The following is a 23503-nucleotide window of genomic DNA, read 5'->3' as shown; positions in this document are numbered from 1 at the left end:
ATAAATTCCCATTTGTTCATACTTCCTGTTAGGGCAGGTCACTTAGGTTTCAGTGACTAATGCTAGGAAAAGTTATGCTGTCCATTTCTGCAGTGTATGAAAAGATAATCCCAGGCAAGTGATGAGATGAATTCTGTCCCTTGTTTGGTGCATGTGAAATCAATTTTTGGTGTCATTGTTGTTTCTATGTTATTTACTAATTTGAAGAAAAAAAAACCCTGGGGAATAGGAGAAATGGTATTTACTATTTCTGGCAGGACTAATTGTGGGTGGGTGGCTCAAGATCTGGTTCTAAACCCTTGTTTCTTCAGGTCATCTATATGCTGTCATTTTCAGAATCAAATAAGAAGGGCTAATAAACATCACTTGAAGGAGAAAAGGAAGGAATAATTAGTTTTTGCTCCTATTAAGGTATATAGTACTTACACTAAAGAAGAAAAAACAATTTCATGGAAAGCAGTGTGTTCTTTGAATTCCTTACAATGATAAGGCTTACATTTTCTCCCAGGATGGTATTTATGCACATATAAAATCATTTAACAAGCTGAGTTTTACATTTCTTGAATGTGCAGAGAAATGAGCCAAACTTATAAAAAATGAAAGTCATTCCCCAATGGATAAATGGTCATAGGATATGACCAGGCATTCTCAGAAAGAGAAATTAAATCTATTAAAAGTCACAAGAAAAAAATGTTCTAAATCATTATTGATTAGAGAAATATACAATAAAACAAATGAGATACCACCTCCCACTTGTCAGATTGGCTAACGATGTGGAAAAGGAAAATGATAAATGCTGGAGAGGGTGTAGAAAAAACAGGGCACTGATACACAAGAACTATAAAATTGTGCATACCCTTTGACCTAGCAATACTCCTACTAGGTTTGTATGTCAAAGATATGGAGAAAAGAAATAATACATATACTATGTGACTATGTATATATGTATCTACGTATATATACACAAAAATATTTGTAGCAGCTCTTTTTGCAGTGGCAAAGATTGGGAATTAAAGAAAATTGGGAAATAGTTGCATAAATATGGAATAATTGTTATAGAATATTACTATAACAAATAAAGAGGACAAGTAGGTGGCACAGTGGATAGAGTACCAGGCCAGGAGTCAGGAAGATTCATGTTCCTGAGTTCAAATCTAGTTGTCCAAGGTGAAACTGGGCAAATCACTTAACCCTATTTACCTCAGTTTCTTTATCTGTAAAATGAGCTGGAGGAAAAAAATAGCAAACCACTCCTGTATCTTTGCCAAGAAAACCCTAAAAGGGGTCATGAAGAATCAGACATGACTGAAAATGACTAAGCAGCAACAACATAAGAAGATGAGTGAGCAAAAATGCCTGGGAAGACTTGCATGAACTGATGCAAAGTGAAATGAGTAGAACCAAAAGAAGACACAGAATATTGTACAATTACTGTGCACAGTAATACCACTATTGAAATAATGACTATCAAAGACTTAGCTACTTTGATCAATAGAAAAAACTAAAGTAATTCCAAAGGACCCATAGTGAAAAGTGTTAACCACCTCCAGAGAGAGAACTAATGAACTCTCAAGGCAGATTGTGAATTTTTTCTACCTTCTTTGTCTCTTACTATATTTTTTATTTTTTTGACAACACAGCTAATATGTAAATATGTTTTTCAGGACTTTACATGTTGTATTTGTTATATTCCTTATCTTCTCAATAGGTGGGGTAGGGGAGAGATTTGAGCTTAAAAAAAAGATTTTTAATGAATTTTAAAACATGCTGAGATTTGCCCATTGTGAAACCACAAGCAGAGACAGTGCTCTTCAGATGATCAGGCTGATTTCTAAAGCTATATGTTTTGGGGAAAGAGGGAAAGGGTATGCACAAAGGTATGCAGAAAAAGGAGTTTCTTCCTTGGGGGCATTTGGAAGATATGGGATAAATTATTTAGCCGAACATTAACACATTGTTTCTTCTAGTACAAGTCTTTGAGCCCTTAGCATGACTTTTATTCACAGATAAGAGGATATTGACTAATGTTAAAAGAATAAGAAAAAGCAGTCCATCTCATTTATTTTTAAGAAGCAGCATGACTAAATAAATGGTTAGAATAATGAACTAAGTCAGGAACACCTGGATTTAAATCCTGCCTCTTATAATTATTAGACATATAGATTATAGGCCAGTCATTTAACCTTCAAGACTCAGTTTCTTTAATATGTAAATTGGAGATACTGATACCTGTGGTACTTTGTTACCTGTATTGTTGTGAGGATGCAACAAGATAATGTCTATAAAATACCTTGCAAAACTTGAAGTGGTTTTAAAAATGCTAGCTATTATCATTTACCTCCTCCTCAAAAAACATAACTATGAAACAAATTGATTAGTGATATTCAGAAACCTCCATTCCTCTATTATTCATTTCCTTCATTATCTAAAGTAGTGCAAAGACAATTTGTTTTCTGTGTAAAGTTATGCTTTCTTAATGATTTAGCTCTCACTCAGTACATTTCAGTACCTTGGTCAGATGCTGGAGCAAGGATCTTTATGGATTTGATAAGTGTTAAGTTTTCTCATCCTCAGAGATCACATTGAAACAGGGATGCAAAAAAAGGAGATTGGACAACAGATGGTGGGAAATATCATCAATCACAATCCAGACCACGATATAAGGGGAAAACCCTGGACTTAGAGTAAAAACTCCTGGAATGGTATCCTGGCCCCCAAATTGACAAACTAAGTAAATTCAAACAAAAGAATCAATCAACAAACATCTACTAGGTACCTAATCACTGTAAGGCATTATGTTAGGCACTAAGGATGCAAAAAAAAAAAAAAAAGAATAAAACAATTTCTGCTCTCAAGGAGCTTATATCATAACTAGAGATATGAGAAATATACATATAGTCTTTGCAGAGTAAATTTAAAGCATATAGATGCAAAATACTTAGATACATAGTAAATTAGGGAGAAGGCATTCGCAGTTGAAAGGATTAGAGAAAAAAAAGTTGATGTAGGTGATGCTTGAACTTTCTCCATCAGTGAAATAGTCAAAATACCTGTTCTCTTTCTTAGGACTGTTGAATGAATTAAATTAAATTAAATTAAATATGAATATAATGGGTTTTTTTTGCACTTGAAAGTATAATGAATATGAAAGATTCAGAGAATCTTGAATAGGCTTGTATGAATTAATATAGAGCAAAATAAGCACAACTGCACCAATTAACACGGTGACACCCAATAATGTCAAGGAAAATTGTAAATCTTAGACTTAAACGATAAAATTATGACTTCAGAAGATTAATGGTGAATCACGTTCCAACTTTTTTTAGAGAAGTGGTAGAATATAGGTGTGGAATGTATCATGAATTCACTTTACTTCTCTGTTTACTTCTTTGTTGTAGACAAATTGTATTGTTATAGACTTCTCTGTTTACTATTTTGTTATAGACACTATTTGTGTGATTCTGAATAAGCCACTTAACCCCGTTTGTCTCAATTTCCTAATCTGTAAAATTAGGTAGAGCAAAAAGTAGCAAGCCACTCCAGTATCTTTGCCCAGAAAATCCCAAATAAGGTCATGAGCAATCAGGCATAACTAAAACAACTGAATAATTTGAACAAACTTTGTTACTATGGAAGGTTCTACTGTCTTTCTCACTCATGTCTCGAAATGACAGATCCTCAGGCTTGAGCAGCATAAATATATTAGCACATTCACCAAGAACACAAATGCAATGAAATTATCTTAAGATCATTATCATTTGAATAACTCCATTTATATCAAACCACATAAACTCTCTTCACTACTCCAAATGATTTTCTAAAGAGGTGTTGAACTCTTTCCATTCAAAATCTAAAGAGACACACAGAGTGGGAAAAGAATTGTCATCAGGAAGTCCTAGGTTTGAGTCTTTTGTTAACTGTAAGCTAACCATAATGATGGTTATAAATTTTAATAATGGTAATGAATTAACCATAGCAACCCCCAAATCCATCATCTGAAAAAATGAGGATAATAATCACACCTTACTTCAAAGAATTGCCATGAAGATCAAATGTATGTAAAGTGTTTTTTAAACCTTATAGTTCTGAATAAATCAGCTATTATTGTTACTGTCTTTCCTACTTTAAATGACACACCCTCAGGCTTAAACAACATAGGGCATTAGCCCATCCACCAAGAACACAAATTAGCTTGTGTGTATGAAGTTTCTAGAAGAGGGATTCAATTTAATGTTCTGCAAAGAAATCTTCACTATGAAACAAAGAATATAAGAATTGTTGCATTGCATTGGATGCAGCAAGTCTCTGATAGGAGCACCAAGGACAATGTTACAAAGAATGTCCCTCTTCATGTCAATATTATGCCACTTCTTACAAGAATTATGGTGAACTTGAAACAAGTTGTCAGTGCTAGCAAATCAACAGTTCTAGTGGTCAAGGTGGTTTTTAGGCATGTTTTCCCCTTGAGATTTTATGTCAGATATGACTAAAAGCCTCCTTCCCTAGCAGTTCCTGAGAGCAACCTTGCCAGATATACACAGCACAAAAATTAAAACCATAATTTTTGTGGTACAGACTGGGATATTTCTTTGACTTTTTAAAGGTCTTTCAAGTGGGTTGAATGAACATATATGTGTGAGTCTGAGCTGAAAGTCAGTCATAAAAACTAAGAAAAGTTTGTTATAGACAACACATGATCAAATGGGTAACATTCCTAGGAGCAAATCAAGTCTAGAACAAATGACAGTAGCAGAAGGAAACTATTTTGTAGAAAACAATCTTCTATCAGGAAATGGAGTAAAAGTGTGCATCCACATAAAATCCTTCAGTACCATGTTCCAGCTGAGCCTCAGAGCCTATCATAAAATGCTGCCCTTTAAATTTTTCTGTCCATTCATATTATTTTAAATAGTATGTGGTCCGTGTTTAAATTAAACATAGCTTACTTAAAACACAATGGAATTCAAAGCAGCTCAAAATCCAAAATCAGTTTAATTTAATTCTATCCAGTCCAAGAAGAATTTATTAAGCACCTAGTACTGGCAAGATATTGTGCAAGGGGCACAAATACAAAAGAACAGACTCACCCTAAGTTAGATTATATTCTAAGTCAAGGAAGGCTACATAATTAGACACATAATATAAATGATTATTTGAGCAGGAAGGAGCAAGTACTAATAAAAAGGGAACCCCCAAAACATCAAATAATACATGAACTGTTCCTCACTTTTAAAAAAAATGACAGATTCAAAAAGATGGAGTTGAAGAAAAAGTACCATCAAACATGGAAAACAATCTGTGCAAAGGCACTGAGTTGGAAAATAGAGGATCAATATTGAGAAAGAGCAAGTTGGGTTCATTTGGCTGAAGATACCATATTAGAAGAGAAGAGTAATTAGAATCGTGTTCTAACTTTTCCAGTACTAAGTACAGGATCATTGTAAATTCCTTTGGTTAAAAATAGTTTTTTTTATTCTGATTTAAGTTACTAAGAAGTTTCAAGAGCCATAAGAAACAGTTACTCAAATAATAATAATATTTTTTTTCTAAGAACAATTCTTTGAAATAAACCAATGTAAATGTTATCATAACTTCCAGATGAGGAAACTGAGACTCAGAGAAGCTTGATAACTGCCTAGAGTCATATAACTGATAAGTATTGGAGCCAGGAACCATAGACTCATAGGATCATAGATCTAAAGCAATGAGAGATATTAAAAGTCATTTAGTCCTATTCTTTTCAAAAGTTAGTTGCATCCCTTTCAAACTTTCTTGAATTTAATTATTTTTTATTTCTTCTCTTTGTATATATTCTGTATATGCTTAAATGTCTTTGTTGCTTTCCAGTGGAATATAAGCTCCTTGCAATTAGGCTTTGTTGTATTTGTTATATTTATATTTATGGTGGTTAGCAGAGTACCTGGCATAAATAGTAGATACATGATAGAGTTTGTTGATTGATTAATATGGAAACTGAGGCTTGGATACCTTAAGTGATATGTTCAAGGTAACAAAGGTAAATATTAGAGATAAAAGGTGGGTCTTACCTGACTCCCAGTTCAGCGTATTTTCCACTAAATTCAAGTTGGTGGGGTTATTTTCTAGCAGTTTTCATATCTAGTGAGAGAAAAAGAGAATTATCTGTATACTTCATTTTTCCAAATTTTCTTTCCCCTTAAAGCATAGATAATAGAAAATTGAATATATGAGATTTATTTTAATGATTGTAATCTAAAGTTAAAATCTGAGTAATTCTCAAAAGCAAATCAATGAAATCATGAGCAATTTGTGCTATGCCTTTAATTGGTCAATTTCCACACAAGAAAACACTCAATTGTCCTTAGTGTAAGTCAATAACTTTCAAAAAGGAAAGGATGCTCACCAATATTCAAATATCATGGAAGATGAATTAGGATTTATCATAATTATCAGCCACTTCAGAGTTTAAACTATTTATTGTTTACTTAAATTCTTCATTAATATCAGTGTCTTCACCAAGACTAGAAACAATTGCAATGAAGCCATCAAATTTCCAGGTTATCAAATGCACATGGCTGAGCTTCTAGAAGCAAAAGACCACAGCTATTTTTCTTTTCATGACTATTCGCTTCCTCTTCTAACAAGAAAGAACAAGAGATCCAGGTTATATCACAGACAATATATCCATTGAGCTAGTTTACATCTGAAAAAACTATATTCCCTTTTGAAAAAAATTTCATCAAAATAACTCACCTTTCACTCTCATAAAGTCTATTTTATGCTGTAACATAACTATGGGGATAATTAATCATGTGAAACTGATTACACACCCATTTGTGATGAATATTTTCCCTACCACTGAGCTTTGGAAAACATAATATGCAGGTGGAAAGGAAAACTGTCCACTATCACTTTTCATGACTTTGACCAAATATCACCACACAATGAGCTGGATCTCTATCAAAGAAAAAAAAGACTGAAAAAGCAATTTTCAATGACTGTACCAGATAATGCTCTGACTTCTCAGTAGGTGACTTCCAAAGGAAAATAATGCTAAACAGGTACAGTGGAAAATGTTTTTCATACTAGTAAGTACACTAGAGTATAATCTCTTTTTCTCCAGAATAGATGCTTAATGAATGTTTATTGAACCAGAGAATAAATATATGGGTTGTGACTTCTGAGCAACTATTAGTAACATTTGAAGGATTATAGGAACAGGAAAGATATCATTAGATATAGAGAAGGGTAAGCATCTTGATTTTCAAAAAAAGGCAAAAGTCACTAAACTATAGTCAAAAGAGCTATACTTTGATTCTGGTAAAATTCAAAGAATGATTCATTATAGATATGGTTGTGAACTTCTAGACTTGTAAATAGTGTTTCCAAAGAACCAGTTAGGGAATAGCAAATTGACCTCATGTTTTCTTTTAACAAAAGTACTAAAATAGTAGGGCAATCTTATAGGTTGAAATTACCTATATCTTAGCAAAATGTTTGAAAAAGAATCTCTTATTATTTTGTGGAGATGAGAAGATGAGGTATGGAATATTAATACAATTAGATGTATTCAGAATTCCTGGAGAAGTTGGAATCAAAGAACAATTGCTAATACTTCAATGTCAATGTTGCTGGTTGCCCCAAGTGTGGTAGCCCAAGGATCTCTTCATATCCCTGTGTTAGTAAACATTTTTATCAATAACTTAAAGTCATAGACATAGATGGGGTGTACAGATTTACAAATGACACAAAGCTAGGAGGAACAAACAGTGAGCAATGGTGATAAATTCAAAAAGAAACAGATCCCTTTATATTGACTCAGAAAACTACAACTTGACATTATTTATGTTCTATTCTATATCTGTTTATTTTGTTAAGCATTTCCCAATTACATTTAAAACTGATTGACTTGATGAATTTTGTGAGCCAATTTGTCAGCTATGAGGTAGAAATTTAGTAAGGATAAAGTCTTACCCTTGAATACAACAAATCAACTTCATAAGTGCAAGATATAATTACAAAACAGTTGTTCAGAAAAAAAGATCTGATAGTTTAGTGGACTTAAAACTCAATGAATTAGTAGTGTGATGTTGCACTCAAAAAAGCTAAAGTAATCTTGTCCTACGTCAAGAAGCATAATATCCAAAAATAGCAAGAAATTAACAAAATTTAAAACCAAAAAAACTTAACTGAAAAACTTAGAAATAATTTTTTGAAAAAAAAATAAATTCGCTAAAACACTATATAACTTGATTGTGAAGAAAGAATAAATTACCAGTATCACAAATGAAAAAGAACACACAACAGGTAAAGAAATAAAGGATTTTTTAAAGAAACTCTTTTGCCTAAAGTATGAGAAATACTGGGTATAGCAATAAAACCCCAAAAAAGAAATTGAGAGAATAACCATAAAGAAACAAAATAATCATCATTTTGTGCAAATGATATGATGAGACACTTGAAGAACCCTACAAAGTCAACTAGAATCTAATTGAGGCAATTAACAACTTTAACAAACTATCAGGATATAAAATAGATACACAAAAACATCATCAGCATTTCTTTATAATTCAAAAAAAAACAACAAGCAAGATAAGATGGAAAAAGAAATTCCATTTAAAATTAGAACAGAATGTATGGAATATTTGGGAGACTACTTTCTAGATACACAAGCACTATATAAATATAACTATAAACCACTTTTTTATAGAAGTAAAGAAGGATCTGAATTGCTCGCAAATAGGAAAAGTCAATGTATACCTATTGGTATATACTATACCTAGTGTATATAGGTATACACTATACCTAAATTAGCACACTTATTTAATGCCATACCAATCAACTACCAAAGTAATAACTCTGTGGAACTAGAAAAATAATAACAAAAGTCATATTGTTTCTTAAAAAAAACATATGAAAATAAATGGAAACTAAAGGGGGCAAGTAGGGCCAAATCTCAAAATATACTACAAAACAATTATTAAAACAATTTAATGCTGTTTATCAGCTTGAGATGGAAAGAAATTTCCATTTAAAATAAATGTAGACAATTTGAAATATTTGAGAGTCTACCTGCCAAGAAAAACTCAGGAACTATGTAAACACAATTCTGAAATATTTTTAATACAAAAAAAATCAGATCTAAACAATTGGAAAAAAATATTAATCGTTCATAGGTAGCTGAGCCAATGTAATAAAAATGACAATTCTACCTAATGTATTTATCCTATGCCATACCAAACAAACTATTTTAAAAATATTTTATAGAACTAGAAAAACAATAAAAATTGATATTATACCATATCAATATAATATATATTAGTGTATATATAAGTATCGAATATAATATTAAAATGAACAATTTTAATAACTTTTTTAAAATTGATGAAGAATAATATGAACATAATCAGGACAATAATTTATATTCAATCCAATCCAATAAATATATAAAGTACTTACTACATGTCAGGAACTGTAGTTAAGTGCTAGAGGTACAATTAATATGAAGACAGTCCCTACCTTCAAGGAATTCCCAATTTTGAGACAAGTACAAAAAAGGAGACAGAAAAGTAGGAGGGGGGCAGGGAGTGTAGGGGTTCCTAACATTAAGTCCAGTGGGGTTATACTCATGTGTATATAATATATACTCATATAGACTTGATTGTACAAAGTAGAGTAAGTTGAAAAGTCCAGTTTCTATCCTCTTATATAAAGGAAGGCATTGGGAGTTTGGTAAACCACCCTCAACCCCTCCAATCAAAAACAGGAGAAGCTGGGAGAAGTGGTATCAAACTGGGCTTTAGATATCTCTTGTTGATGAGATTAGAGATGATGAGTTAAATGTGGTCATTAATGTGATTCCTAAACTGAGAGCCACAAACAATTATCTCATAAACACTAATCAGATCCTAGGTCCCACATACGAGATTGTAATACTCTTTATTTATGGAAGAAGGAAAAAAACAAAAAACAAATCTTTAATCCAGAGCAAAAAAAAAAAAAAGTGTAAAAACTTTTCCAATTTATCTGGATACAAACTGAAATATGTCATGTCCAGTTTCCAAGATGTAAATCTCCTCTTACTGATAAGGACTAGTTTACTGAAAATAATCAGAAGGATTTTTTTAAAGATATCTTTGCTATCAGATCTCTTGCTAGGTTTTAATATTTGCATTGTACCTATCTTGTATCTATATAGTTATATTCATTTTTCCCCACCACCACCTTAGAATATAAGCTCCTTGAGATTAAAGACAATGTTTTTGTTTTTCTTTGTATCCCCCAATGATGCAGTACATGATGTGTGTGGAAAGATAGATATATAGAGTGAAAACACTTAGTAAATGTTTATTAACTTTTGGTTTACATGGGAGAAAACTAATTGAAGGAAAGCCTTTAGTTATTTTCTTTAATCAAATGCTTTTTGAAAATTTCAATATAAGATTATAGTGACACTGATTCATAAATATTCTAAAAACTAAAATTTCAATATGGATATTCTCTCCCAACAGAACAAATCACAATTTAGCCACTCCTGCTGATCCTATGGAATTCTTGTCCATGTTTTCCCATAAGCCTGCCCTAGTGAATCCTCTCCAACATGTTGGGGTTTAGGAATATAAGGGAGGGGAAATAGGGTGAGGCTTTAATAATTTCTCTTTTCATCACAAGTACATCAAATACACATATACAGATTATCCCTTAATCTCCCATGAAATAAGTCCATCATTTTTTCCCTAAATCTTTAATTCTAGTTCTTCTTTCTAGTTCCTTATTTGTTATGTTGAAATCTGACCATCTACCATATATGTCTCCACTGCCCTCTGAGTGATACTGTCTTAATTCTTCATAGATTGTGATGTGCCATGACTTTTACCCAAAATAACCTCTGATAGAAAAGGTTTTATTAGTGATTTTGAAAAGCAGGAGACTCCTTTTTCAGGGAGAAGTTTTTAATTAAGGGAGCTTTACAACAGAGATAAAAGGGTTAAAACCTCCACAGAATTGTTTCTGGTTGATTAAGGCTGCTGGCAAGGCTGTTGAAAAAATGGTTCTTTGGACAAGGTTTATTCTAACATTTTTAAAGAAATATTGAATGATTTTCTTGTATAATAGGAGGCATCTTGCAAAAGGAAAGTCTTTAATGAGGTGCTTTGCTCCCCTGAATCAAAATCTTTTTTTTTTTTTAAATAGTTAACAAAAAAATCACAGAGGGTTGTACATTGAATAGAGCACCAGACCTGCAGTGTGGAGACCTAAGTTAAACCCACACTTACTGGTTATTTGATCCTACATAAACCAGTTAACCTCTTTTTGCCTTAGTTTTCTCATCTGTAAACCTCTCAGAGTTGTTTGAGGATCAAATGATGTAATAATTGTAAAGTACTGAGCACAGTGCCTGGTATAATTTATAACTATATAAACAGTAGGGGCAGCTAAGTGATAATACAGTGGATAGAGCACCAGGCCTGTTGTCTGACTTCAAATCCAACATCAGTGACCCCGGGCAAATCACTTAATCCTGTTTATCTCTATTTTTTCAAGGAAATGGAGAAAAAATGGCAAATCACTCCACTATCTTTTGTGAGAAAACTCCAAATGTGGTCACAAAGAAACACAACAGAAAATGACTTGACAACAACAAAAATATAAATGTTAGCTATTGATATTATTATTTTCTGACATAGGTCACCAATTATCTGTGAATTTATCTACTGTATTTAATGTGGATTATTACTTGTAAAAGCCTATTTGTTCACTACTACTACCTTCATGCAAATGCCCTTAATGAGTTTGTTGACAAGCCTGATTTTTTAAAAAATAACAAACTTTTTATAAATGGAAAAGGAAACACAAAAATCAATAGTAGTTAATGTGTATGATGCTCTTTTTTCATTATTTTTAATAAAGTCTAATTTTTACATTTAAAAAAAATTATCTTCTTTATAAACTTGTGCCTTGATAACCTCAAAATTGAGTCACCTACAGAAAGATCTCCTTTATATACACTAGATCAAGTCCAGACATTTTTTCTTAACCATATTTAAAACAATTTATTCCTTCTCTAAAAGCACATCTGAGAACATAATTTAAGTGTTCCACTGAAGTGACTCCACTGTCTTTGTTTATGAAAAGAATTTGTTATGATAATTTTTGCAGATCTTTTCAATTTTTCTTCTGCTTATCATGATTATATTTTTATTCTTAAATGTGCTTAGAATAACTTTGAATACCATGGCATCTCACCAAGCATTCTTTAAAATACTTTTATATTTTATATTGCTTCTATTTTATGAAGTAAAAATGCTCACAATTTTCCATCATCTTTTTATGTAAAATTTTACAAATGACTTTAAATTTTAACTTTGCGTTTCTCTTATCTATCATATCTCTCCATTAGAGAAGTAAGTCAAATATTTGCTAAGGCACCTTTAGACTCTTGATTTTTCTTGTTATGGCAACTAATTTGCATTCATCAAACTTCTATATAAAATTGTCGTCATTAGTTTTATGTCCCTTCTTTTGTCAAGATCTCACTTTTCATAATGAATGGTTTCTTTAAACAGGTCAGGATGAAAGCAGTAATAATTGAATGCCAAATAGATTTTTTTTCTATTTTTCAACTTTCTTTTATCTTTCTGCCAATTTTAATATTTTCCCAAACAAAACAGTAGTCTGAATATGTAACATAAATTGATTAAGAAATTATTTGAGTTTTGGTAATGAGTCATCTCCTACCTCTTAAAAGTTAATTTCATTTGTGTCATATAATTCAGTTCCTACTCTGAAATCCTGTAAGAAAGTCTTCATGATATATAGATTTGGAACTTCTGTATACTTTCCAAGTCTTTGGTGTGCACTCACTTCTTTTTTTCAAATTCTCCTGTTTTTACACAATATTTCTTGTCTTGTTCACCTATTTCCACCTTTATATTAAGACTATCAAACTTCAAAATAAGTAACTGGGAGGGTCTTTTTAAGTTTTTGTAGAGTATATTTGTAGAGTTTTTTGTAGAGTTCTTCAATCATTGCAACAGATGTTCTTAATCTGGGATCTGTAGACTAGCTAACTAGCTACATAGATAGATTAATTGACAGATTAATTGATGATAGATAATGGTAGATAATAGATAATGATATCATAAAATATAACTGATTTCCTTTGTAATCATTTGCATTATAAAACATTATATTAAAAAGATCCCAAAGGCTTCACTAGATTTACAAACAACTCCATGACCCATTTTATAATATGTTGGTACATAAGATGCATATTAAGATAATATTTTTTTCAAATTTTGTCACAACCACTGCAGTATGAGTTGATAAAATGTCTCACAAAATGATGCTACTTGTTGCCTTTGATACACAATTAAACCTATTCTAAAAACCCCTATATTGTCTCTTCAAGAAATTGAGAATCATCCTTTCAATTAGCAACCACTTCATTTATTTTTTAATTTTAAAAAATATTAAATTTTTCATTTATTGTTTGTTTTTCAAAAAGCTGAGACAACTTTCTTTTTTGTCTGGTGTATTTTTTCTTTATAATCTCTTGAAATATAGCTTTTAAAAAAAAGTTTTATAAAAGAAACAGGAGTGAACCACATTTGATAGAGGGTAATTTTGTAATTTTGGTGGTGAGCCTCTCTATGTTTAGTTGGACTTCTCCTCCAAAAGCTGATAGTATGTTTCTGGAACTATAATCAGAATCTAACATGACAAAAACTTCTATCTCTGGTGCTTTGTTGGCATAACCTTTTAGAACCCAGGAGTAAGTCCATGACATCATGATGAGCCATACTAGTTGCACTTTGTAGATGCAATCCTAACATCAAGCAGATTTTCCTTATTTGCAAATTCCACCCATTTATCTTGGCTCTGCCTTTGAAGCACAAGCAGAACAAGTGTGATTTTCTTCCATGAGACAGTTTTTCAGATTCTTGGATACAGCTACCACATTCCTTCTCCCAGCTGAAAATCCTTATTTGTACTTTACACTCATTTTCCTTAATCTTTCTTCATTTGATATAATTCCTTCGCCATTCTGATTGCCCTTGTGTGGACACTCTTCATTATTGTCAATGTCCTTCCTAAAATATGTAAAGATATGTAAATATTTTTATAGAGGAAGAAACTGAGGCTAAATGAGTCTTGTCTATGGTCATGTGGTTAATAAGCAGGTTACCAGTTCTTCTGACTCCTGGCCTAATCAGTCAATCAACAAGCAGTTTTCAAGTACCTACTAAATGTATGCCATGCATTCTCTAAGGTATTAGGGATAAAAAGATAAGAGAGCCCTCTGTCCTTAAAGAGCCTACATTCTAGCTAGAGAAATATATCATACATAAATGTAATACAGGTGGAAAGGGTGCTAGATGTGAGATTAGAGAACCTGGCTATAAGCTCTGCCTTTCTGATGTTTATGGTCTGTATGATGCTGGTCCAACCACTCAAACTCCTAGATTTCCTCAACCTTATTAAAAAGACTTTTGAAGTTGTGTGTTGATGCTTTTATTATGCTTTCATTAACTAAGTCTGACCTTTTGATCCTATGATCCTAAAGTCCTATGATTTTAATCCTATGATCCTATAATACAAAATGCATACCAGGCACCTGGAATCAAGAGGAAAGACTTTACAGAGAAGATGGCTTGGCCAGGGGTGTGAAAGAAAACTAGAGATTCTAAGAATAAGGGAGAAAAAAGAATGGTCTGCAGGCACTAGAAATTTAACAAGCTGTGGGACCTTGGACAAATCATTTAACCTCTGTCTGCCCCAGTTTCTTTATCTATAAAATGTGGATAATTATAGCACCTACCTTCCAGGATTGTTGTAAAGATAAAATGAGATAATATTTGTAAAGTATTTTACTTATTAGAAGTACTTTAGAAATTCTAATTATTATTATTATTAAAATGCTACTCATCCACTAGGGTTAAATCTAAACAATTTTCTCCATAAGTAAAGTCTTTCTGATATTCCATGGGTTTAAAAATGATCTTTCCTTTCCCAGACCTTGCAAAACACTCCATCAGTATTCTTCTTATTCATTTAGTCAATCTGTATTTATTAAGTACTTATTTTGTGCCAGGTACTGTGCTAATCTAGGAGTACAAAGAAAAGTTTAAAAAGGGCTCTTTTTCTCAAGAATTTCAGTCTAATGCTGGAAACAACAAGTAAACATATATGTACACACAAAATGCATATAGTTTAAATTAAAAATAATCAATAAAGAAAAATTAGTATTAAAGGACAAAGGAAAGATGATCTTGTTAAACATGAAATTTTAGCTGGGACTTGAAGGAAGCCAGGAGACAAAGATGAAGAAGCAGACTATTCTAACCATGGAAAACAGTCAGTAATGATTCCTAGAATCAGAAAAATAGATATCATTATTTGTGTATATTACTTATATATGAGGCAAAGGATGCCATGGGGGGGTGGTGATAAAAAAAAAGGAGGTGAGCTAATTATATGACAGTAACAAGGAATAACCAATTCCCAATGGGCAGCCCACCTGCTCCACTGATATACATTCAGTGTTAAAGATACAGAAGAGCATTGCTTCATGTTACTCCACAGAAATTTATAGGAGGATTTAGACAAAGAAATACAGGATAAAAGAATATGAATGGATTGTTATTTGTAACACAAAGAAGAGTACCCATATCAATGAGATCATAGATCCAACAATATATGGAAGTATCCTAACTCCTACTTCTAGGTTATAAATTCTATAAGAATAAGAATCACATTTTATCTTTGCCCCTCCTCCAGAATATAGCCCAGTACTCTTTACCTAGCAGGTGCTTTAAAAATATTGGTTCAACTAAATAAATTATAAATAAATCAAGGAAAGCTATTAGTTCAAAAGTCAAGGTATCATCAGATTTGTAAATGATCAATAACAGATCTCTTTAACTTCAAAATTATAATTATGTTATGGTGTCTACCTAGAGAATTAATTGGAGTCTTAGATCCTGGCTCAATAATTTTAATCCTGATGACTTTGTTACTCATGTACTATTGGTAAAACTTACAGTTTTCCAACCATGAATGTTTTAATACAATATTCTCTTCTCTACCATTCAAATAAAGGATACATCTACTGAATCATTCATGTATGGGCTGACCAAAGAGCCTCCTATAAATGGTAGAAATCAAACAACTCAGCAATGAAGGAATTGGAAACAGTTTTTTTTTCCCCTCAGGGTTTTCACTTTCTGTGGTTCCCTTAAGCATTTAGGTTTTTATTGTTGTTGTTTTTCAAAAATGGTAACTTTCTTGAGGCTGTCACACCAATCATTTGTCACTTATAGCCATAAAGTTTCCTTTCATGGAATTTTCTAGGTGACTTTGTAGCCAAGCCAAATCAGTATTTCAGATATTAAAAAAGCAGAAGAGGCCTTTTGCGACAAAAAAGTGTGGTATTACTTAAATGATTTTAATCTATTCTCTGAATATGTAAGAATATAAGGAAAGAATATAATAAAACAAGATCTCAAGTTGGAGCCAAAATAAAAATTATGACATGTTTTAAGGTACACAAAGTAGGAGGCAAAGAGTGATGAATTTGGAATCAGAGGACCTAAGTTCAAAATCGGATTCTGCTCTTAACTAGCTGTGTGACTTTGGGATCACTTGACTTCTTTGAGTCTGTTTTTTTCACATGTAAAATGGGGAATTTGGACTAGATGATCTCTGAGGTCTCTATAGCTAGGATTCTCCATTAAATAAACTATGAACCCATAAGTAAATAATGTATTATTAAACCAGATTCATAAATAAGATCTATATCTATGATCCCAAAGTCACTAAGAATTTGATACAAAACATGTAATCCTGATATCTTGAGTTCAAGACCCACATTGTTGTCCTATTAAAAAGCGTAGCTTTAAGTACTCACTCTACCACAGAATAACTTTATGACCCTGGCTGACCCAGACTTCTGTAAAATTGTCTATAAAATTAGTAGGTGGGGAATAGGAATTTGGTATCTGGATTTGGAATCATAAGATCTACCTCTGTTATTATTTGTGTGATGTTGGGCAAGTCATTTAACTCTCTGATTTAACTCATCTAGAAAATGAATAGGTTGAACTTAAAGACCTCTGAGATCCTTTCCATCTCTAAATAGGTTCACCTATCTAAGGCTAGACATTCCATGATTCCTTCTTGCAATGTTTATCTTGAGGCATTTTATTAAACGAATGAGTGCAAAGTGCTTCATTGGACAGCTAAATGGCAGGGTAAATAGAATACCAGTTCTAGAATCTGAAAGTCCCTTCCTTCTTAGTTCAATCTGGGCTCAGACACTTAACAACTATGTGACCCTGGGCAAGTCACTTAACCCTATTTGCCTCAGTTTCCTCATCTGTAAAATAAGCTGAAGAAGAAAATAACAAATCATTCTAATATCTTTGCCAAGAAAATCCCAAATGGAGTCACAAAAAGCCAGACAAGACAACAATAACAAAGTGTTTTGTAAAGTGTTAAATAAAATGTGACTATTATTAAAAGAAGGGGAAAAAATGTGAATTGAGCAAATGATAATACATAAGAAGCAGTGATGATCATAGAGAAGAGTAGTGAAAAAGTGAGAAAAAAGGATGAGATACCAGAATGAAGATTCATTAGATTATCCCTTAGAATAAGATCATAGGATCATGGATTTTGAGCTTAAAGGGGTCGTCTAGTCCAGTTCCCTTATTTTGCAAATGAAAAAAATCATACAAGACTATGGACTTGTTCAAGGTCACACAGATGGTCAGTAGGACTGCAGGGTCTCTGATATCATATCCTCTACAGTTTATTTAGAATCCAAATAAAAGCATTGAATCCCAGAAGCAGCCTTACTCAGAACACAAACATTCATTCAATGAAGAAATACAAAATGTAAGTGGAGGTCAAGAATTTACTCCCGGACATTGACTCTATGTAGATAAATAAAAGCAAGGAAGTAACCAAGAAGCATTTGGTTATCACTCTGCAGCACCCTGGCTGATTCAGGACGCCACTATTTCCCAGTGGTTCTGTGTCACCCTCAAAGATCTTCCTTTTCCTCTATCCTCCACTTTGCCTCTCCTTTTATGCATCACATGTGGTCATAATCCTAGAAAAGGAAAGAACCAATACCTTGTTTCCAGAATGACATCTGCTCTTTACATCTCCCATATAACATTTGTTATCGATAAAAGAATCTGATGGGTGGAGAAATCCTTTCAATACCTTGTATCTCAGCACACATATGACATTAATCAGCCACATGCAGTACTTCTGGGGTACAAAGATGAAAGAAAATCTTGAGTATTACCAAAAAACAAAACAACAAAAAAGCAACCATTTTCACTGTATCACTCCTTTGCTATCTAAAGGAAGAAACTCCATGATATTTAAAAGTTCAAGTTCCAACAAAGATAAAACACTTCAATGAAGACAAAATATTTACTAGACAATGCACACACAGCAGCACCTAACTGTGTATTTAACTGCCTATCTCTCAATACCACAACCTCCCGGTTTTCCTCTTCTTTCTTACTAGCATCTTGTTTTTCTGCCTGGACAAATTAATTGTTACTTTTACATTTAGAAGGAAACTCTTCAAATCAGACACAGAAATGAAACTAAACTTGCCTGGATCACTTTTCAAAGTTTCTTTCCCAGTAGCAAACTTTTTCAAAGTCAACTGTCTTCACTCATGTACCTCTAAGTTATCTACTATTTCACAGTATGACCCAAAATTTACTACTAAACCCAAACCACTCATACATCAGAGGTGAAAGGGGGAGGGAGAAACAATCCTTTAGTCAACAGACTATCCTGTTTCTTGTAACTGGGTTTAAACAATATAGCCTATTCATTCCACAGTTAAGAGAAAACGATATTAATCAAATGAAATACAGCATAAAGAGGCAGATTGGTATAGTTCAACTGTTAACACAGGTTCAAGAATACTATTAAAAATACAAATGTACATTAACCCCAGGAACAAATCAAATCTCTCTCTCCCAAGTGTTATGAAATGGAAAGAAAAAAATTTAAAAGAAACCACTGGTGGCTTGCAGAAAAACAAGGCGAAATCTCCAATTACTTACTTAACTAGAGTCCGTCTGCAGAGGTATTCCACACAAACATCACCCTTTCTTGTCCAGCTGCCAAAAGCATGAAGTGAACGAACAGCTGTTTCCTTCAAGTCCAAGCTGTGTGTCTTAACAAGTCACATGCCCCTTCTGATAAATTTATGCTGCTGTGCCAGGAGGTCAGAAACTGAAGTTCATTATTCTCCTTATTAGAAAACCTTTTGCTAACACATGGGTTGGCTTTGTAATTTCACAAGAACAGGGAAATGCATTCCACCACTTGCTTCTTCTCTTTAGCCCTCCTCCCCCCTTTTCCTCTCACCAATCCCTGTTTCTTTTAATGACAAGCACCAAACAGCTGATAAGTCATAATGTAGGGCAGGGTTACTGAAAATGGAAAGTTAATTGAGTATGTGCCAAGTGAAATGGCTCAAAGTTTGATGGTTGGGGTGGGAGGGTGGGAGAGGGGGCAATACAGGAAGATAAAAGGGAACCTCTCCCTGCACTCACCTTATCTGGGCATATTGGGGGCTTTTATCAAAAAAGCAGACAAAATGCAAATTCCCACACTAGATAAAAGCGGAAGCATTTTTTGTATTCTCCTCCCTCACTCTAAAATCAGGAAAATCTGCCTCTTCACAATTGATTTAATTAATGTCACTTCTTAGCTTCCCAGATTGTATGCAGACTTCTTGTGATAGACTTCTGTAAGAGTCCAGACCAGAACCCACACTAATAAAGAGGAAAGAGCATTAGCTTTGAGGTCAGAGAACAACATCCAGATTAATTTTCTCCCTTTGTGGGGCTCCAATGTCTGCTCTGTCAATTGGTACCTGTGTGACTTTGTGCAAATCACTTTAACTCTTTAGACCTCAGATTCCTAATGTATAAAATGAGGTAAATTTAGGCCTTTCCAATTCTACCATTATCATTCTCTAACAATTTAAGGTCAATTTCATTTTTTGATTCATGTTTCTCTTAAGGTTCGTACGAGGAAGTTGTTCTAGAAGTGAAAAAATAAAAGAATTGCAGACCCTATAGATCCAAAGGTGTTTAAAAAGGACAAGAGATGGACCTAAGCTGAAAATGTCCTTCACTTCTTTTGCAAGAGAGTCAAGTAAAAGTAAATTAGAAGGAAGAGATGTTGGAGGTTATATATAGGATTTCTCTTTAAAAAATAAAAGAGTGGTATTTGGTATTATATAAACTAGATTTTCTGAAAATTATCTGCAAAATAGTAATACCATTTGTGTGTGTGTGTGTGTGTGTGTTTTGGATGGGCAAAGGAGGGAGAAAAGTAGGGTTAGATGAAATGACTTAAGGCCATTCACTGAAGTGAATGAAAACGGATTTCAATCATCTTTTGCATTTCCTCTTTTATAATACACTTTAAGGATGCTCTACTGCCCTCTTAGGTATAATAGTAGAAGGTTGCTAGTCATCTTGGCTCATTCATTGTCTTACCATTATCATCACATTCAAAAAGCAACCTTGTTAAAACTCAGTCTCTGATTTGGTATATAAATGTTGTGGGGGGTTCCCTTTTGTGAGGTAATTGGGACTAAGTGACGTGCCCAGGGTCACACAGCCAGGAAGTGTGAAGTGTCTGAGGGCAGATTTGAGCTCCCATCCTCCTGCTTCCAGGACCAGTGCTGTATTCACTGTGCCACCTAGCTGCCCCACCTAGCTGCCCCTCAGTCTCTGATTTGAACTAATTTTCAATTACAAGGAAGGGAAAAGGGGGAGAGATACCAAAGAAGGCACAAAATCCCAGACGCTCAGAGATGGAAGATATATCAACCACCATTTCATTAAACTCATAAGTTATCAGACAAGCGATCATTCAGACTTTGCTTGAAGTTTTCAAGTCAGACCCTCACCGAGCCCATTCCGCTTTCAGCAGCAGTAGTTTGGGAAGATGTCTCCTTTTTTGGAGGCAGTTAGGTAATGAAGGAGATAAAGAGTGTTGAAGGCATATGTAAACCTAAATTTATATCCTACTTCAGACACTTACTGGCTGTGCTCACTCTGACTAAATTACTTAACCCTTGCTTGTCAGAGTATCTTAATCTGTAAAATGAGAATAATAATAGCTTCTACCTCTTAGTGTGTTGTTGGAGGATAGAATGAGATAATGTTGCAAAGCTCTTTTCAATCCTTAAAGGCCTTTAATAATGTTATTATTAAATCTAGTCCTGTCTTCCTGCAAGATTCATGTAAGCTCTTTGAAGGCAAAGTCTGTTTAGTTTTGTCTTTATAATTCTCCCTCACCCTACAATTTTGCCATTTCCCCCCACATCTCTTGCATCTGAATTTTTTTCTCTATTTCAAGTCATAAAATTAAGTCAGATCCTTATTTTATGTCACATAAATTATTGCAAGAGCCTTTTAACTGATCCTCCTGTCCCATGCCTCTCCTCACTCCAGTATACTTTCTATACTATTGCCAAAGGAATTTTTCTTAAGCCCTGATCTAGACTCTTATCTCTCTTAATTCCGGTTGCTCCTTATTGTCTGTAATAATACCAAAAGCTAGCTTTTTTTTCCCTCCTTTTTTTCAACTGGGAAACACTAGAAGCTTTCCCAATAAACACAGGAATAAAGCAATCATATTATCTTTTCTTGCTGTTACTCACCTTGGTTCTAGAAATGTTAACAAAAGCAAGAAAACAAGAAGAAGAAATCAGTCATAAACATCACCAAAGATGGGAGGGGGAGGAGAATCGAGGGCAAGAGAGGAAAAGGAAGAAAAAAATAAGAGAGAAAAAAAAGAGGAAGATATGGAAGGTGAGATGAAAAGAGAAGAGAAGAAAGAAAGAAGAGAGCAAAGGGAAGAGAAAAGAAAAGTTGGAGAAAAAAGGGGAGAGGAGAAGAAAAGTAAGGAGAAGACAAGAAAGGAGAATGGTAAAATTAAGAATCATTGTTCTCTAAGAGCTTATAGACTTTTGTATGGTAACACAATTTATAATTATCATAGGAGGATGTGAATCCTGGTCTTCTTGACTATGACTCAGACATTCTTTCCACTAAATTGTGCAACTGAAAAAGATTTAGAAGCATTCCAAACAGAAGTAACATCCCGGGAGGACAGAGAAACAAGAGAGACAGAGCAAAATTTAAGAACTATCAAACTTTTTGAAAACTGTGGGACAAAAAATATAATTACTCTATTTCAGGAAACAACTTGAAATTTTCCAGAAATTTTGCAAATTATCAAATTCACAGAGCTTCCACAGGTGGCAAGCATAAAATTCATTCATTAGAGTCATTTTGGTCAAGTTTCAAGCCTATAATGAACAGATAATGATCTTTAAGGAAGGAGAGAGAGAGGCAGAGACACACACACACAGAGAAAGGAGAATCATATATCAAAAGCACAAAATCAAATTTAACAAGATTTTTATTCTCAAAAAATATTTAAAAATTGAAGAAATTGAAATGATATCATGGAAATTAGGAGATATCAGACATTTTCTATCAACTTAGATTCCCAGCAAAGCTAAGCTTTATTTTTTGAAGACACAAAAGAAATTTAAAAATTGAAATTAGTATGGGCAATTTATAGAGCACAATTAATTTACAGAACCAGAAAAAAAAAAAAGTACTTGGAATTGACCCAGGCCATTAAGTAAAATGCTTTTACCAATAAATGTTTTACAACTATAATTAACTAGTCACTGTATCAATGCAATTATCCTAAAAATAATATAGTATTATTTTGGTTTGTTAGTAATGACATTAACATTTTATGGGATGGAAGGGAATAAAGGAGGAACAATTAATTGATTATAATTAATCAATACAAAATTTAAGAACCTGGGAAATAAAGACAAAGAGGTGAAAAGTATTTCTGGGATAATACCAAGGCAAAAATCCTTTCCTAAATAAGACAAGGTTGAAGAATAATCTTACATTAAGATAAGTAGAAAGAAGAGATCAGTTATAAGAGATGTAGGTGTAGAGATGGCAAAATTTGTTAAATGTTTGAATACCTAGGATGAGAGTAAGAAATTAACTATCATACTGAGAACAAAAACTTTAAATACTGTAAGGATAGGAGTACCTTTGACAGACATAGGAAAGTTTGGAAGAGAGATGGATTTAGGAGGAAAGATAATGAATTCAACTTTGGACACATTGCGTTTGAGATTTCTCTGGGATATTGAACAGGATATTGGAGAAAAAGGGAAAGGGGTGAGGAAAGGAGAAGGAAGGGGAAAAGGAAAAGAGAAGATGGAGAAAATAGGAGAAATGGAGGAGAGGGAAGGAAAAGAAAGGAAAAAGAAAAAAAGAGAAAAGGAGAGGAAAACAAGAGAGAAGAGGAGAGAGAAAGGAGGGGAGAAGAAGGAAGAGAAGCAGAAAAGAAAGGAGAAGAGAGGAAAAGAGAGTGGTAAAATTTAGAGTCATTGTTCTCCAGGAGCTCATACTCTAATGGGGGAAAC

General features: G+C 33.3%; 1 protein-coding gene across 4 annotated transcripts in view; it reads right to left on the bottom strand.

The window, feature by feature from the left end:
• The window catches only part of RASGRP3 (RAS guanyl releasing protein 3), a 137298-nt gene that overhangs the window by 82594 nt on the left and 31201 nt on the right, over nt 1-23503 (bottom strand). For 2 of the 4 annotated variants that reach the window (XM_031951258.1, XM_023494612.2), the window contains exons 1-2: nt 19077-19456; nt 6048-6117 (exon numbers count right to left, since the gene is read on the bottom strand). The gene's annotated coding sequence lies outside the window, so the exon portion shown is untranslated. Of the gene's footprint in view, nt 1-6047; nt 6118-6382; nt 8109-19076; nt 19457-23503 lie in introns of those variants that run through there. The other 2 variants (XM_031951259.1, XM_023494613.2) reach the window with 2 other exon arrangements.

Source organism: Sarcophilus harrisii, chromosome 2 (genome assembly GCF_902635505.1).
Source record: "Sarcophilus harrisii chromosome 2, mSarHar1.11, whole genome shotgun sequence".
NCBI classification, from domain to species: domain Eukaryota; kingdom Metazoa; phylum Chordata; class Mammalia; order Dasyuromorphia; family Dasyuridae; genus Sarcophilus; species Sarcophilus harrisii.
The sequence above is the reverse complement of the archived record's forward strand: the minus strand, read 5'-3'. Positions and strand labels throughout refer to the sequence as shown.